The sequence below is a fragment of the Macaca fascicularis genome, chromosome 4 (assembly GCF_037993035.2).
Source record: "Macaca fascicularis isolate 582-1 chromosome 4, T2T-MFA8v1.1".
NCBI lineage: Eukaryota > Metazoa > Chordata > Mammalia > Primates > Cercopithecidae > Macaca > Macaca fascicularis.
In genome coordinates, this window is record NC_088378.1 from 145,221,297 (window position 1) to 145,238,206 (window position 16,910).

At 41.1% G+C, this 16,910-nt stretch overlaps 2 protein-coding genes and 2 non-coding genes across 4 annotated transcripts in view; 2 read left to right on the forward strand and 2 right to left on the reverse strand.

The window, feature by feature from the left end:
- Nucleotides 1-15,290, reverse strand: part of LOC102121760 (olfactory receptor 2B6) — a 67,782-nt gene extending 52,492 nt beyond the window's left edge. The window contains exon 1 of the mRNA XM_045390590.3: nt 15,177-15,290. The gene's annotated coding sequence lies outside the window, so the exon portion shown is untranslated. The remainder of the gene's footprint in view (nt 1-15,176) is intronic.
- The window catches only part of LOC102121359 (putative olfactory receptor 2W6), a 46,035-nt gene extending 30,497 nt beyond the window's left edge, over nt 1-15,538 (reverse strand). The window contains exon 1 of the mRNA XM_065544287.2: nt 15,177-15,538. The gene's annotated coding sequence lies outside the window, so the exon portion shown is untranslated. The remainder of the gene's footprint in view (nt 1-15,176) is intronic.
- Nucleotides 15,539-15,768: 230 nt separating this feature from the next.
- On the forward strand, nt 15,769-15,839 carry TRNAG-GCC (transfer RNA glycine (anticodon GCC)). Its single transcript has one exon. It is a non-coding gene; the product is annotated as a tRNA-Gly (tRNA).
- A 349-nt stretch (nt 15,840-16,188) lies between these two features.
- TRNAM-CAU (transfer RNA methionine (anticodon CAU)) lies at nt 16,189-16,260 on the forward strand. Its single transcript has one exon. It is a non-coding gene; the product is annotated as a tRNA-Met (tRNA).
- Nucleotides 16,261-16,910: the final 650 nt, after the last annotated feature.

Below are 16,910 nucleotides of genomic sequence, written 5' to 3' on the forward strand. Positions count from 1 at the left end.
GGCGTGGCGGTGTGGGCCTGTAGTCCCAGCTACTAGGGAGGCTGAGGCAGGAGACTCGCTTCAACCCAGGAGGTGGAGGTTGCAGTAGAGATCACACCACTGCACTCTAGCCTAGGCAACAGAGTGAGACTCCATCTCAAAAAAAAAGGAAACGAAAGCAAGCACTTATAGGTTAAGTCATTAAAAAGCACATTATATAATCATGTCCACAGCTTGTTTAATGCACATTTCTTGTACAAAAAGAAATGCTTATTAATATCATGTTAGTTCCCTTGAGGTAGCATAGATCGTAATTTCAACTTCTTCCATATGGACTTCAGAGCCCGTAAAAATGCTAGAGAAAATAAACACTATAAGTTGATTATCTGGTTGATTTTGTGAGTTACACTATAATTATATTAACTGCTTCATTATTATTCTTTTTCCAATTTTTTCTTTTATCAAATATGTCATAAAAGTATAAAATGCAGTAACTAAGAAATACAATTAGAATGTTTTACTTCAAAACCTTACAGTAACAACATAAATTTCAGCATAATTCTAACCCAACATGGTGGATCTTAAAACTTTAACTTGCATCAGAATCATCTGTAGGGCTTTTAAAGTTCAGATTGGTGGGGGTCACCTACCCCCAGACCTTCTAATGCAGTAAGTCTGGGGTGAGGCCTGATAATTTGCATTTCTACAAATTTCCAGGTAATACTTATGTTGCCTGTTAGGAGACCACACTTTAGGAACAGCTGTGCTAACAGTTAAAATAAATAAAGGTATGCTGCTTGCTGAGTTTCTATCCTTTATTTTTAGAAATGAGTTATAATTTAAAGGAAAATAGGAGAAAACACTAATAGAGTATATAGAAATACGAGGGGACATTCCTTAATAAAAATGTATTCATATCTTAAAGTCTAACTAAATGATATACTAGATTTCCAGAGACAAATTTTGATGTCAGCTCAAAGGCAATGTCAGGGTCCTTTAAAGAATTATGAGAAAATAGTAGAGAAACCAGAGTGATGGAGATTGAAGTATTTTATATTTTTTTAAATGAGCCATTAATTGATCTAATAAATTGCATATTGGTAAGTTCTAAAACCATATGACAAAATTTTATATATATTTTGCCATCAGTTACCTTGTGACTATATACATATATATTCTGGCTTCATTTAGAATAACAATTACTAAACTATGTTATAGAGATACGTATAATAATTTTTTTTTCTTTTTTTTTTTTTAGACGGAGTCTTACTCTGTCACCCAGGCTGCAGTATGGTAGCACAATTTTAGTTCACTGCAACCTCCGCCTCCTGGGTTCAAGCAATTCTCCTGCCTCAGCCTATGGAGAGTAGCTGGAATTACAGGCAAGTGCCACCACGCCTGGCTAATTTTTGTATTTTTTGTAGAAACAGGGTTTCATCATGTTGGCCAGGCTGGTCTCAAACTCCTGACCTCAGGTGATTCAATTGCCTTGGCCTCCCAAAGTGCTGGGATTACAGGCGTGAGCCACTGCACTCAGCCTATAATTCTTGATTTCTTTTTTTTTTTCTAATTCAACTTTTAGTTTAGATTCAGGGGGTACATTTGCAGGTTTGTTACCTGGGCATATTTTGTGATACTGAGGTTTTGGGTATGATTGATCTTGTCACCCAGGTACTGAGCACAGTATCAATAGTTAGATTTTCAACCCTTGTCCCCCTCCCCACCTACCCACTCTAGTAGTCCCTAGTGTCTACTGTTGCTATCTTTATGTCCATGAGTACCCAATGGTTAGCTCCCACTTATAAGTGAGAACATATAGTATTTGGTTTTCTATTCCTGTGTTAATTCACTTAGGTTAATGGCCTGTAGCTGCATGTTGCTGCAAATGACATGATTTTTTTCTTTTTTATGACTCATGGTATTCCGTGGTATATACGTACCACATTTTCTTTATCTAATTCACTGTTGGTGGGTGCCTAGGCTCATTCCATGTCTCTGCAATTGTGAATAGTACTGTGATGAACATATGAGTTCATGTGTTTTTTCGGTAGGATTTGTTTTCTTTTGGATATATACCCAGTAATGGAATTGCTGAGTGGAATCGTAGTTTTAAGTTGTTTGAGAAATCCCCAAACTGCTTTCCACAATGGGTGAATTAATTTACTTTCCCGCCAACAGTGTATAAGTATTCACTTTTCTCCACAGCCTTGCCAGCATCTGTTGTTTCTTGACTTTTTAATAATAGCCATTCCAACTGGTATGAGATAATATCTCACTGTGGTTTTGATTTGCATTTCTCTGGTGATTAGTGATGATTAACATTTTTTCATATGTTCGTTGGCTCCTTATATGTCTTCTTTCAAGAAGTGTCTGTTTATTTCTTTTGTCCATTTTTAATGGGTGTTATTTGCTTTTTGCTTGTTCAATTGTTTAAGCTCCTTAGAGATTCTGGACATTATGCCTTTGTTGGATGCATAGTTTGCAAATATTTTCTCCAATTCTGTAGGTTGTCTGTTTACTCTGTTGACAGTTTCTTTTTCTATGCAGAAGCTCTTTAGTTTAATTAGGTCCCAGTTGTTAATTTTTGTATTTGTTGCAATTGCTTTTGAGGACTTCGTCATAAATTATTTCCCAAGCCCCATGTTCAGAATGGTGTTTCCCAGGTTTTCTTCTTCGATTCTTGTAGTTTGAGTCTTACATTTAAAACTTGAATCTATCTTTAGTTAATCTTTGTGTATGGTGACAGATAAGGGCCCAGTTTCATTCTTCTGCATATGGCTAGCCAGCTATTCCAGCACGATTTATTAAATAGGAAGTCCTTTCTCCATTGCTTATTTTTGTCAATGATCAGATGGCTATATGTTTGTGACTTTGTTTCTGAGTTCTCTATTCTGTTCCATTGGTCTATGTGTCTCTTTTTGTACCAGTGCCATGTTGTTTTGGTTACTGTAGCCCTTATAGGATAGTTTGAAGTCGGGTAATGTGATGACTCTGGCTTTGTTCTTTTTTTCTTAGAATTGCTTCGGCCAGTGGGACTCTTTTTTGGTTCCATATGCATTTTAGAATAGCTTTTCTACCTCTGTGAAAAATGACGTTCATAGTTTGATAGGAATAGCATTGAATCTATAGATTACTTTGGCTGATATGGCCATTTTAACAATATTGATTCTTCCAATCCATGAGCATTGAATGTTTTTCCATTTGTTTGTGTCATCTATTATTTCTTCAGCAGTGTTTTGTAGTTATCCTAATAGAGATCTTTTTGTTTGTTTGTTTGTTTGTTTGAGAAGCAGTCTCACTCTGTCGCCCAGGCTGGAGTGCAGCGGTGCGATCCCGGCTCACTGCAAGCTCGGCCTCCCAGATTCATGCCATTCTCCTGCCTCAGCCTCCCGAGTAGCTGCAACTACAGGCGCCTGCCACCATGCCCGGCTAATTTTTTTTGTATTTTTAGTAGAGGCAGGGTTTCACCGTGTTAATCAGAATGGTCTCAATCTCCTGACCTCTTGATCCACCCTCCTCGGCCTGCCAAAGTGCTGGAATTACAGGCGTGAGCCACTGCGCCCGGCCTAATAGAGATCGTTTACCTCCTTCATTAGATGTCTTCCTAGGAATTTTGTGTGTGTGTAGCTATTGTACATGGGATTGCCCTCTTGATTTGGCTTCAGATTGAACATTATTTGTGTATAGAAATGCTACTAATTTTTGAATGTTAATTTTGTATCCTGAAACTTCACTGAAGTAGTTTATCAGTTCCAGGAGCCTTTTGGCAAAGTCTTCAGGGTTTTCTAGGGATAGAATCATATTCTCAGTGAACAGAGATAGTTGCACTTCTTTTTCTATTTGGATGTGTTTTACTTCTTTCTCTCACCTGATTGCTCTGGCTAGGACTTCCATAAATCTTGATTTCTGAATAGAATTTGCAAACAATTCTTATCTATTTCTGTACAACATGGAGCAATAATGACCAAAATGTCAAAGCGGTTCCATTTGTCCCTATCTTTTTGTAAAATCTCACTCAAAAGGTGATTAATAAAACACTATCACCCTGAAAATACCATTATAAGACTTAAGTGTTTTGTCCTACTATAATATGCACTTATAAATAACTTGCATGAATTTAAAGAGAACAGACTTCATAAGTTAAAAATGACATTAAACTTTGGGAAATTAATAATTCTAGAGAAATCAGAATTAAAATTAAAAAATAAAAGCAATAAATAAAAGGATGAAATTTAACATAAATCAAGATGGACTCATTTACTTCATTCGTATACTACAGAATAGTATTAGTAGAAATATGACTGGCAGTGAATCCCATAGAAGCCCAGCTAAGACATATGGATAATAAAACATGTAGATTATTGGCTTTAGTTTGAGGATTTTTATCTTAAGAGATACATTATAAAACTAAAATGCCTACACAAAATAATGACTAGAGAATTGAAAAATCAGAACATCATGCCTCTTGAAGAATTATTGAAGGCATTTATTTTTTCAATGTTGAGTAGAAAATGCTTTGTCAAAGTATGAAGCAGAGCTTTCTTCAGGTATTTAAAGGGAAATCATGTGCATAGCTTAGTTTGTCTCATAAAGGTTAGAAATCCTACTAATGCATAAAAATTAAAAAGTAGATCTGAGCATGATATAAGGACACACACACACACACACACAAATAGATGTTATACCATGATGAAATAGCTGACCATTTCTGGCAATTTGGGAAAATAAAATTCTATATAAAATAGAGATTAAAGAGGAAAATGCCTTTCCTCTTTAAATTCTGTTTTAGGAATTTTCTTTTGTGAAATAACATTTGTGATAACAATTTCTGTTAATGACCAAAGAAACAAAAACAGGCAGAGAAAATGATAGATATAACTAAACCTTTGGAATAATGTCATGTAAAAGAAATTGAGTTGATTCCAAGGAAAGAACTGGATGGAAGCTATTCTGATTTAGCATATAGAAGTCAATGCTAGAAAACATGAAATGGCTTGAATGGGTAAATATCTGTGGAGAAACGATTTTCAAATATGAGAAGTAGTCCAAGGGAAGTTGGACTATGTGACTTATAAGATCCCTTTCAATCCAAAAAGTGTATGGCTCTGCCAATTACAATATAGGAGAAATTTGGTTAGATTTTTAAAAAACTTCCTGAAGATAAAAGATGGGGTTTAATGGAATATTTAAACAAAGGATACAGTGAAGTAATCAACTGTATCAGTTTCCCAGGGCTATCATAACCAATTGTCATGTACTTGATGGCTTAAAACCATAGAAAGTTATTATCTCACAGTTCTGGAAGCCCGAGGTCCGAAATCAAGGTACTAGCAAGGCCATGTTCTCTCTGGAGGGTAGTGGGCAGAGGAGGTGTGGTGGTGGTGGTGAACTTGTTTCCGCTTTTTTTGTTTTTTAGTGACTATTGGCATGCCCTGCTCATCCTTGTCTTGTGGCTACATCACTCTCAGCTCTGGCTTCATTTTCATATCTCTTTCTTTTCTGTGTGAGCCTCAGTCAAATCCCTCTTTGCCTGTCTCTTACAGGAATTCATGATGGCATTTAGAATTCACTCAGATAATCTAGAATAAATGCCTCCTCCCAAGATTCTTAATCACATCTTTCTCCATATAAGGTAACATTTGCAGATTCCAGTGATTATCACGTAGACATATCTTTTGGGAAGGGCCATCATTCATGGTACTGCATCATCTGTATCATTTAGGGCTATATAGTCCATCATCTTCCAAAGAAAAGAGCATAAAATTTACTTTTGAAGGGTCAGATTTTTAAATTTTAGATTCTTAAGGAAATGAGCAAGAATCCAACTGTATTCCTACTCGTAGTATCATTACTATCTTATGAGAATTTGTAAACTGTATACATTTTCCTGTTTAAAACAACAAACACATAGATTATATCATTTTTCAGTACATACACTGAATTGACCACAGGGCAAAAATTGGTGAAAAAATAAAATCTTTTGTGCAGATATAAGAAATCAATATAGTTTTTAAAAGGTGCATGAGTATTAGCACCATATGGATAGTGGAATTATTAGGAAGATAATACAGTCTGTCTCTCTGTGTATAATTTAAATATAGACACAAAATACATTGTCATATTTATCATATTTTACTTTTCTAAGTTATTTACATTAAGAATAACAATAATAGTCCCATAAATATGTCACAGGTTTTTTTTTTTAAACACCATTTCCAGTACCAAAATGTGTCCCACATATGCTCCAATAAAAAGACACAGATCATCAGACTGATAAAAAAGCAAGGCTCACTATATGCTGTCTATACGAAAGGTACTTTAAATATAAGGACACTAGCCGGGCATGGTGTCTCACACCTGTAATCCCAGCACTTTGGGACCCCAAGGTGATCACTTGAGGTCAGGAGTTTGAGGCCAGCCTGGCCAACATGGGGAAACTCCGTCTCTACTAAAAATATGAAAATTAGCAGGACACAGTAGCAGCACATCTGTAATCCCAGCTACTTGGGAGGCTAAGGCACTAGAATCACTTGAACCCGGGAGGCGGAGGTTGCAGTGAGCCATGAAATGTGCCACTGCACTCCAGCCTGGGTGACAGAGGGAGACTGTTCCAAAAAATATATAAAATAAAATAAAATAAAAATATATGTGTGTGTGTGTTTGTGTATGTGTATATATATGTATCTATAATGACACACAAAAGTAAATAGTAAAAGATTGGAAAAGGTAGCCATAGTAACATTAATCAAAAGAATTGGCTATGTTATTATAAGAAAAAGTAGATTTCAGAGTAAAGAATATTGCCAAGAATATAATCATTTAATAATAATAAACCAATCCACCAAAAGGACATGTGAATCTTAAACATTTATACACATGATAACTAAACTTCAAAATACATACAGAGAAATCTGGTAGAGATGAAAGAGGTAGGTATGCCATGATTATAGGTGATTTCAGCACCCCTTCATCAATAATAGATAGAACAAATAGACAGAAAATCAGTAGGCATATAGAAGACTTGAACATTATCAACCTAAGTGATCTATTTGACATTTATAGAAGGCTCTACATAGCATCAGCAGAATATGCGTTCTTCTCAAGCGCACACACATTTCCCATGATAGACCATGTTCTAGAGTATAAAACATCTATCAGTATAGTTAAAAGGATTCAAATCATAGCAACATATGTTCCCTGACAACACGTTTTGTTGCAAGCCTGAGAGAATTTTAGTTCAGTTATAGATGTTTGCTTCTATGCCCCACAGTTTATATTCCAAATTTCATAAATTCTAAGATGTATATTTTCTCACATTTAACTTCTCTTAAAAATTGCTGTTCATCTATAATCTATGACTTTTACAATCATGTTGGCCAGGTGACAGTCACAACATAGTTGCTATTGCAGTTGTGAATTGCAATGTGTGAAGTTCACTGTTACTCCTGATAGCCTAGCTGGCTAACTGGAATCCTCCATGTTTCAGTCAACAAATGATTTTAGGACCATTTATGGAAGGACTATAAGTCTGAGTTGTATCCTGAAAACTTTGTTGATACTGTGAAAGAAAAATCAAAATTACTAAACTAAAGGGAAAAGTCAAGCTGGGAACTACTCAGGGCAAACCTTCCCCCACATTTTATTTAAAGTCATCCCTCTGCTCGCTGAGACAGATGCATATTCTGATTGCCTTCTTTGGCAAGGCTTATCAGAAACTCAAAAGAATGCAACAGTTTATCTCTCACCTACCTGTGACCTGCAAGCCCTTCCCTGCTTTGAGTTGTCCCCGCCTACCTGGAGGGAACCACTGTTCTTCTTACATATATTGATTGATGTCTCATGTCTCCCTAAAATGTATAAAACCAAGTTGTGCCCCAACCACCTTCGGTACATGTCGTCAGGACTTCCTGAGGCTGTGTCATGGGTGTGTGTCCTCAATCTTGGCAAAATAAACTGTCTAAATTAACTGAGACCTGTCTCAAATTTTGGGGGTTCACAATACTTTCTGGTAAGCTCAAGAATGCAACAGCGTTTGTATTTGCAGAATAGGTATAGTAACTATTACTGGATTACAGGGAATACTGTAAGAGTTCAGAAATTTAATGGTTCAGCATAATTCTGGGAACATAGTAAGTTCTCACTGAGTATCTGCTACAATAACGTTTCAAATATTATTGTCCCTCAGTAGCAGGTAAAAACTGTGGCTCGGCCGGGCGCGGTGGCTCAAGCCTGTAATCCCAGCACTTTGGGAGGCCTAGACGGGCGGATCACGAGGTCAGGAGATCAAGACCATCCTGGCTAACACCGTGAAACCCCGTCTCTACTAAAAATACAAAAAACTAGCCGGGCGAGGTGGCGGGCGCCTGTAGTCCCAGCTACTCCGGAGGCTGAGGCAGGAGAATGGCGTAAACCCGGGAGGCGGAGCTTGCAGTGAGCTGAGATCCGGCCACTGCACTCCAGCCCGGGCTACAGAGCAAGACTCCGTCTCAAAAACAAAACAAAACAAAAAAAACTGTGGCTCAGATTGACACATACTTTGTAACAGGGAGTTCCAAAATTTGAATTCTGGCCAGTACCTCCAAATTCCAGTTGTTTGCCACTAAACCACTCTTTTCATATGTGTTAAAAGTGTAATTGAATTACATCTTCTATTTAAGAAATAACTTATTCTTTTCAAAGAAATCACATTTCTTATCTCTTTGAACAGATGTTCTTATTTCCATTGTACACGGGCAGAAATTGAAACATGACAATTATCTAGTCAAGGTTGTCCAGCCAATCTAACAGAGAAATGTCCTTTTCACTAGAGAAACACTATAGGTTAACTTGGTTTTTCACAGGAAAACTTGAGCAAAAAAATGAGAATATCAGGATTGTTAAGCATGAAGAAAATTCTAAAAACAAGAGACAAAAGTTGATAAAAATGAGAGTCACTCATGCCTGTAATCCCAGCACTTTGGGAGGCCGAGGAGGGCAGATCACAAGGTCAGGAGTTCGAGACCAGCCTGGCCAGTATGGTGAAACCCCGTCTGTAGTAATAATACAAAAATTAGCCAAGCATGGTGGCACATGCCTGTAGTCCCAGCTACTTGGGAGGCTGAGGCAGAAGAATTGCTTGAACCAGGGAGGTGGAGGTTGCAGTGAGTCAAGATCATGTAACTGCACTGCAGCCTGGGTGACAAGAGCGAAACTCCATCTCAAAAAAAAAAAAAAAAAAAAAAAAGGAGAAGAAGAAGAAGAAGAAAGCCTCAAGTAAGCATGTGTACAACTTCAGTAACACATTGTGCATGCAGCCCCTCCAAGTGCTGGCAGGGCCACTGTGCATGAGCACAGTCCACCCCAAGGGAAGAATCAGGGGAAAAGGAATGCAACTCCCTGGAAACATGCCAATGGAAGCATGCTAACATACAAAGTCCCAAGTCAAACATCAAACAGCGCACTTGAGTCTCTCAAGTCACCCACTTGGCCGTCTTCCAAGTGTACTTTACTTCCTTTAATTCCTCTCTAAAACGTTTTAATAAACTTTCTCTCCCAGGGCGCAGTGGCTCATGCCTGTAATGCAAGCACTTTGGAAGGACAAGGCAGGTGGACCACCTGAGGTCAGGAGTTCGAGCTTAACCAATATGGCGAAACCCCATCTCTACTAAAAATATAAAAATCAGCTGGGCGTGGTGGTGTGTGCCTGTAGTCCCAGCTACTTGGTAGGCTGAGGCAGGAGAATTGCTTGAACCCAGGAGGCAGAGATTGCAGTGAGCCAAGATTGTGCCCACTGCACTCCAGCCTGGACAATAGAGTGAGACTCTAGTTCAAAATAATAATAACAATAATAATAATAAAATTTTCACTCCTGCTCGAAACCTTACCTCTATCTCTCCCTCCGCCTTATGACCCTCAGTCTAATTCTTTCTTCTGAGGAGGCAGGAGGTGAGATTGCTATAGACCTATACCGATTTGACGCAGCTAGTATTACAGCCAGCAAGGTATGGAATGCCTTGATGGCATCACCTGAGAACTTGTTACAAATGCAAATTCTTGCATTCTATTCTGACACACTGCTTTAGAAACCCTAGAGTTTGTGGCCTAAATATCTTTGTGTAATAAGCCCTCCAGGTGATTCTGATGCATGCCAAAGTTTGAGAACCACTGGTTTACACTATTTGAAAATTGAGCTGTTGTCAAATTGAATGCTGAGTAACCAACCAACATTGCATCCTTCAAGTGTCTACGAGGTGAACAACACCATGCTAAGGGGTACAAATTTACTCATTCATTTGATGGGATTCAAGACATGCTACCCCAAAATATGGCACCTTGGCATTTGAGAAAACATCAGAAGCAGGAAGGTCACTCTTTAACCTTCCTTTAAAGTAGGTCATAAAGTGAATTAGTGAAGTATTAACTCTCACTTTCATTCCAAAGGTACCCTCCCTAAACCTGGAGGAAAGCCTTATCTTGGCCACTGCGCCTTATCTTGGCCAGGCGCAGTGGCTCACGCCTGTAATCCCAGCACTTTGGGAGGCCGAGGCAGGCGGATCACGAGATCAGGAGATCAAGACCATCCTGGCTAACACGGTGAAACCCCGTCTCTACTAAAAATACAAAAAATTAGCCGGGTGTGGTGGTGGGTGCCTGTAATTCCAGCTGGTCAGGAGGCTGAGGCAGGAGAATGCCATGAACCTGGGAGGCAAAGCTTGCAGTGAGCCGAGATGGTGCCACTGCACTCCAGCCTGGGCAACAGAACAAGACTCCATCTCAAAAAAAAAAAAAAGAAAGAAAAGAAAAAAAGAAATGTCCTTATCTCTGAAGACATAGGAATACAGAAGAATCTAAACAGGTCTGCTAAGATCCCCCCAGTTTATTACCATTAGATCATACCCCTTCTGTCCTACAATGATATTTCTCCCCAGCTATCCATTTCTTCATCAAACTTAGCATAGAAATACACAGGTATCTTTGAAATTTGTCTCTGAAGGCTTCTGTGTCACATAAAACCTAGAATAAATAAGTTTCTGTTGTTAATTTGTCTTTTGTTATAGGGGCCTCAGCCATGAACCTTGAGATGGGTGAGGAAAAGATATTACTTTACTGATAAGTACTTACTGCGCATCTACTCGGTGCCTGCATATTTTCAGAAATTGCAGACACAGCAGTAAACAAAACTGACAAAAATCCATTTCTTTTGGGGACATCTAATCTGGTGGACAGGAAATAAAGTGAAATTTATGCTAGGTCAGAAGGAACTAACTGCTATGAAGAAAAATGCAAAGCAAGAAAGAGGGGTAGGGTGTGTACATTTCTCTGTTTGAAGGCAGATGTTGCTGCGTCAAATAGTGATCAGGCAAGCCCTCAGTGATGACAAATGGACACTTAAAGGAGGAGTAAAATTGAAGAAGGTGAAAGACCTGCAGGAATTTCTTGGGGAAGAGGTTTATGGGCATAGGGAAGACAAACTGCAAAGCCTGTACTGAGTCTGTGTGATATGGTTTGGCTGTGTCCCCACCCAGATCTCATCTTAAATTGTAGTCCCCATAATTCCCATGTGTCATGGGAGGGACCCAGAGGGAGGTAATTGGATCATGGGGGCAGTTTTCCCCATGCTATTTTTGTGATAGTAAGTTCTCATGAGATCTGATGGGTTTTATAAGGGGCTTCCCTCTTTGCTGGGCTCTTGTTTCTCTCTCCTGTCACCATTTGAAGAGAGACGTGTTTGCTTCCCTTTCTGCCATGATTGAGAGTTTCCCGAGGCCTCCCCAGTCCTCAGTTAAACCTCTTTCCTTTATAAAGTACCCAGCCTTGGACAGTTCTTTATAGCATCATGAGAACAGGCTAATACACTGTGGTTGGAAGGCGCTAAAGAATTACCTGGCTCTTCATTGGTTGAAGCACAGTGAACAAGGCCTGGCGTGGGAGGAGAGGAGGCATGTGTGGCAGGAGGCAGGGAAGTAGGGCCTCGTGGGTGATTTTCAGGAATACAGCTTGGTGTGTACCTACTTACACATTATCTGCTCCCCATCCCCTTCCCATCTAAGCTGCTTCCCCAAGGAGGGGGCCTTCACAAAGGCGAGGCTGAAGAGTAGGTGTGAGAATGAATGAATGAGCAGCATGAGAGGGATGGTACTGATGAAAACTACTTTTTTTTTTTTTTTGAGACGGAGTTTTGCTCTTGTTGCCCAAGCTGGAGTGCAATGGCGTGCTCTCGGCTCACTGCAATCTCTGCCTCCCGGGTTCCAGCAATTCCCCTGCCTCAGCTTCCCGAGCAGCTGGGATTACAGGCATGCGCCACTATGCCCGGCTAATTTTGTATTTTTAGTAGAGACGGAGTTTCTCCATGTTGGTCAGGTTGGTTTCGAACTCCTGACCTCTGGTGATCTGCCCGCCTCGGCCTTCCAAAGTGCGGGGATTACAGGCATGAGCCACCGCGCCCGGCTGAAAACCACCTTCCTGGTTAAAAGAGGGAGAGCAGAGGCCCTAGAACTACTGGAGTACGGTTTCTAATGTTGCTGGTGGGCCAGTTCAGGTTCTTGACTTCACTGCACAAAATAATTTGAAAGTGAGTCCTAAATAAGCAAGAGTTTATTGCAAAGCGAAAGTACACTCTGATAAAGCTGATCAGAGAGGGCTGCTCAAGAGACAGTACTGGCTGATACTGGACAAACTCGCCTCACGGGAGTCTTACATGATTATTCATGAGCAGGTGGGAGGACATTGCTATAAAACATGTTCTGGGTGGTCTCTTGGTGCACTGTGGTTTTGCATGGTAGCACATACATCGCATGTCTCATTAGCATGTTAAATATCCCCCTGGGGTGTGTTTTTTACTGCTATAATGAGTATAGGTCAATTTAAGGACACCAATCACGGGTTTCTGTGCTTGCGCCTATTGGAGGATTTTTTCCCCCCTTTTTGCTCTTCTAATTCTTTGCTGCAGAATGTTCCAACTGTCAGGCCTCTGAACCCAAGCCAAGCCATCGCATCCCCTGTGACTTGCACGTATAGGCCCAGATGGCCTGAAGTAACTGAAGAATCACAAAAGAGATGAAAATGCCCTGCCCCGCCTTGACTGATGACATACCACCACAAAAGAAGTGAAAAATGGCCGGTCCTTGCCTTAAGTGATGACATTACCTTGTGAAAGTCCTTTTCCTGGCTCATCCTGGCTCAAAAAGCTCCCCCATTGAGCACCTTGTGACCCCCTACTCCTGCCTACCAGAGAACAACTCCCCTTTTGACTGTAATTTTCCTTTACCTACCCAAATCCTACAAAACGGCCCCACCCTTATCTCCCTTCGCTGACTCTCTTTTCGGACTCAGCCCACCTGCACCCAGGTGATTAAAAAGCTTTATTGTGCACACAAAGCCTGTTTGGTGGTCTCTTCACACCAACGCGCATGACACCAACCATAAGTCCAGGATGCGGCTGGTTTGTGCACTGTCAGGCAATTTGTCCTCTCCATTTATTTAGCAAGTTTGTTCTCCTTTAAGAGACGCTATGATCACCGTATCTAACCTACCTCATTTAAACTAGGTTCCATATCTGAAATCGAATGCAGATATGTGTGTGCATGCACAGGCTTCTAGAGAGTGAGTCCAGATCTTTCATCACTGTCTTAGCTTGGGCTGCTATAAAAAACAACATAGACTGGGCGCAGTGGCTCACGCCTGTAATCCCAGCACTTTGGGAGGCCAAGGTGGGTGGATAACGAGGTCGGGAGTTCGAGACCAGCCTGACCAATATGGTGAAACCCCATCTCTACCAAAAATACAAAAATTAGCCGGGCGTGGTGGCGGGCGCCTGTAATCCCAGCTATTCAGAAGGCTGAGGCAGGAGAATCGCTTGAACCCGGGAGACGGAGGTTGCAGTGGGCCGAGATCACGCCACTGCACTCCAGCCTGGGTGACAGAGCGAGACTCCATCTCAAAACAAACAAACAACAAACAACAACAACAAAAACTGCCACCATAGACTGGGTAGCTTAAACAGACATGTATTTCTCACAGTTCTAAGGCTGGAAAGATCAAGCTGCCAGCATAGCCTGGTTCTGAAGGGGGTATTTTTCCTGGTTTGCAGACAGTTACCTCCATGATGTGTCCTCACATGGCAGAAAGAGGTAACGTCTTTCTATCTTCTTATAAGGGCACTAATTCCATTCATGAGGACTTAACCCTCATGACCTAATTACCTCCCAGCTACCTTCAAATATGTCACATGGGGAACTGGGGCTTCAACATATGAATTTTGGAGAGACACAAACATTCACATTCTGTGAACCGAGGTCTTAAGAATCACCAGCCCTGTACTGCAGCCTAGGCGACAGAAAGATACCAAAACAAACAAAACAAAAAAAGAAAGAAAGAAATAAAAGAAAAGAAAGGAAAAGAATCCCCACCCAAGACTTTCCCCAGAATATGATCAGGAATATCAGACCAGTGCTTTTGGCATTGATAAGCTTTCAAAAGCAAGTTTAACTTCTGAGTTTGGCCCTTACATTTATGCTCAGGCAAGGTTGAGCAGCAATCTACCTTAAAAAGGAAAAGATTGCTGGAAAAATTTGTGCTTCAAAGGAAAACTATAACACATCTTTCTGTGTCATCTGATTCCGATTGTACGGGAACTATTTTACAACTCTGCAAATTGTAGATAATGATGGCAATACAAAATTCTTCGTATCTATGGACATGCAAATTAATTATATACTGCGGCAGGGACAAAATGGATGGCCATCTTCTTTAAACACGTTTGGGGAACATCTCACCAAAACAGTTTTGGCCTCATTTACACACCTATTTTAATATTCCTGATCTATAAATAGCATCTGTTCTTTGGATTCTCCTATATGTGCTGCGAGCACTCTTTGGATTCTCCTTTGAACAGGTATCAACACCTCACCAATTACCTCATTGAGTTACACAAATTTTTTTTACCCGGGTTCATTTTTATATTTGTATTAGAGTCATCACTGCACCCGTTGTGGAAATTATTCTTCAATGAGACCTTTGCGCTCAGTTTGCCAGGAAGAAGTTTCCAGTGCCACCCCATAACCATGGCAACTGAAGCATAAGGTAAATCCACAAAACTCTTAAATCCCCCACTGCCTCCCTTTTCTTTGGGGAGACCAGTGGAGAGCAACACTAGGTTCCTGTTTGCCTCCCCTTCCCTCTGGCTCCTCCCCTCCTCCCTCCTCTTTTGGCCGCCCTACCTCCTTTATCCTCTGCTCGGATTCTCTTCCTCCGCGTTCCTCCACTTCATTTTCTTTATTCTTCGTGCTCATGTAACCTTATTCTACCTCTCCCGTTCCCTCCTGAACCCATCTGGACTTTGAGCCTCCCCACGGTCATAAAATGTCTTCTGCCTCCCAAACTAAGGAATTTGGCATCTTCCATAGCGCTTCCTGAAACTTAAAGAGTCCGGAGCTTGAGACCACTTGGCAAGTGGATACCCAGGGCCCTGCAGCGGCGGACAGAGTCAGCTCAGGAGCCCGCACCCGCGTGGTGAAGGTGCAGGCCCAGTCGGAGCAGTCCAACTGCGCCGCTGAGACCGTGCCGGAGCCGGGCAGCCCACACGCGGGCCAGCCTCCAGTGTTGCCAGAGACGCTTTGAAGTTGCAGTGAAAGGGATTTTTTCTTCCTGAAAAGAAGGGAAGAAGGCAAGAAGGCTCTGTTATGAGGCTCTATTCAATAAGAACGGAAAGCTACCTAAATATCTTTTTGAAAACAAAGTCGATGGTATCAGTTGGATTCCTGAAAAATGGCAAAGCATTCCTAGAGACGGCAAGGCTTACCTGCACAGCAAGCATTGGTGGTTCAGTGGTAGAATTCTCGCCTGCCACGCGGGAGGCCCGGGTTCGATTCCCGGCCAATGCAGCGGTGACGTTTTATGCTTCTTGAAAACTACGTATTACATTTCAGAAGTTGGATATTTTCCCTATACGGTTTTTTGCCTTAGTCTTACGTCCTGACTACATGATAAAGCAGGCAGGGTAGCGACAGGCTATTTTCTTACAGAAACATCGAGGTTTTCCTTTTTTTGCTTTCAGAATGGTTGATACCACTACACGCTGAACTCATCCTCATGTTTGCAGCATAAATAGGACTAGTGGCCCTTGGTGGGGGGTGGAAATCAGATTTATTTAACTGTACCAAAAAACCAAAATCCCCAACTTTTGAGGTAAACATCACAAAGAATTTCCCGGCAAAGCAGACTTCCACGTGTAGCAGAGTGGCGCAGCGGAAGCGTGCTGGGCCCATAACCCAGAGGTCGATGGATCGAAACCATCCTCTGCTAGCCTTTTTTTTTTTTCCCCCCATCCCCAAAAAGTTACTTGGGATATACTGTCACCACCCTTCCTTCCCTTGCTAGGTCAATCAAAGGGAAAATGACAGCAAATGGAAGTATTCACATTCCTTAGAGGAGAAAATGAGAAAGCAGCTTTCAGTTAAGAAATCAGAGGTATCCCATCTTACAGAGCGGGAATTGATACTAAGTCCATGAGCTGAAATACCTCCACCTCTACATACTATCATTTTGTAAACTATAATTTTTTTTTTTGAGACGGAGTCTCGCTCTGTCGCCCAGGCTGGAGTGCAGTGGCCGGATCTCAGCTCACTGCAAGCTCCGCCTCCCGGGTTTACGCCATTCTCCTGCCTCAGCCTCCCGAGTAGCTGGGACTACAGGCGCCCGCCACCTCGCCCGGCTAGTTTTTTTTTTTTTTGTACTTTTTAGTAGAGATGGGGTTTCACCGTGTTCGCCAGGATGGTCTCGATCTCCTGACCTCGTGATCCGCCCGTCTCGGCTTCCCAAAGTGCTGGGATTACAGGCTTGAGCCACCGCGCCCGGCCTGTAAACTATAATTTAAGTTTAGAGTTTCCAGTTTATAGGTAGTTAAATTTTAGAGATTCAGTTAAAGAGAATTGGAAGTATTTATTTTATTTTTA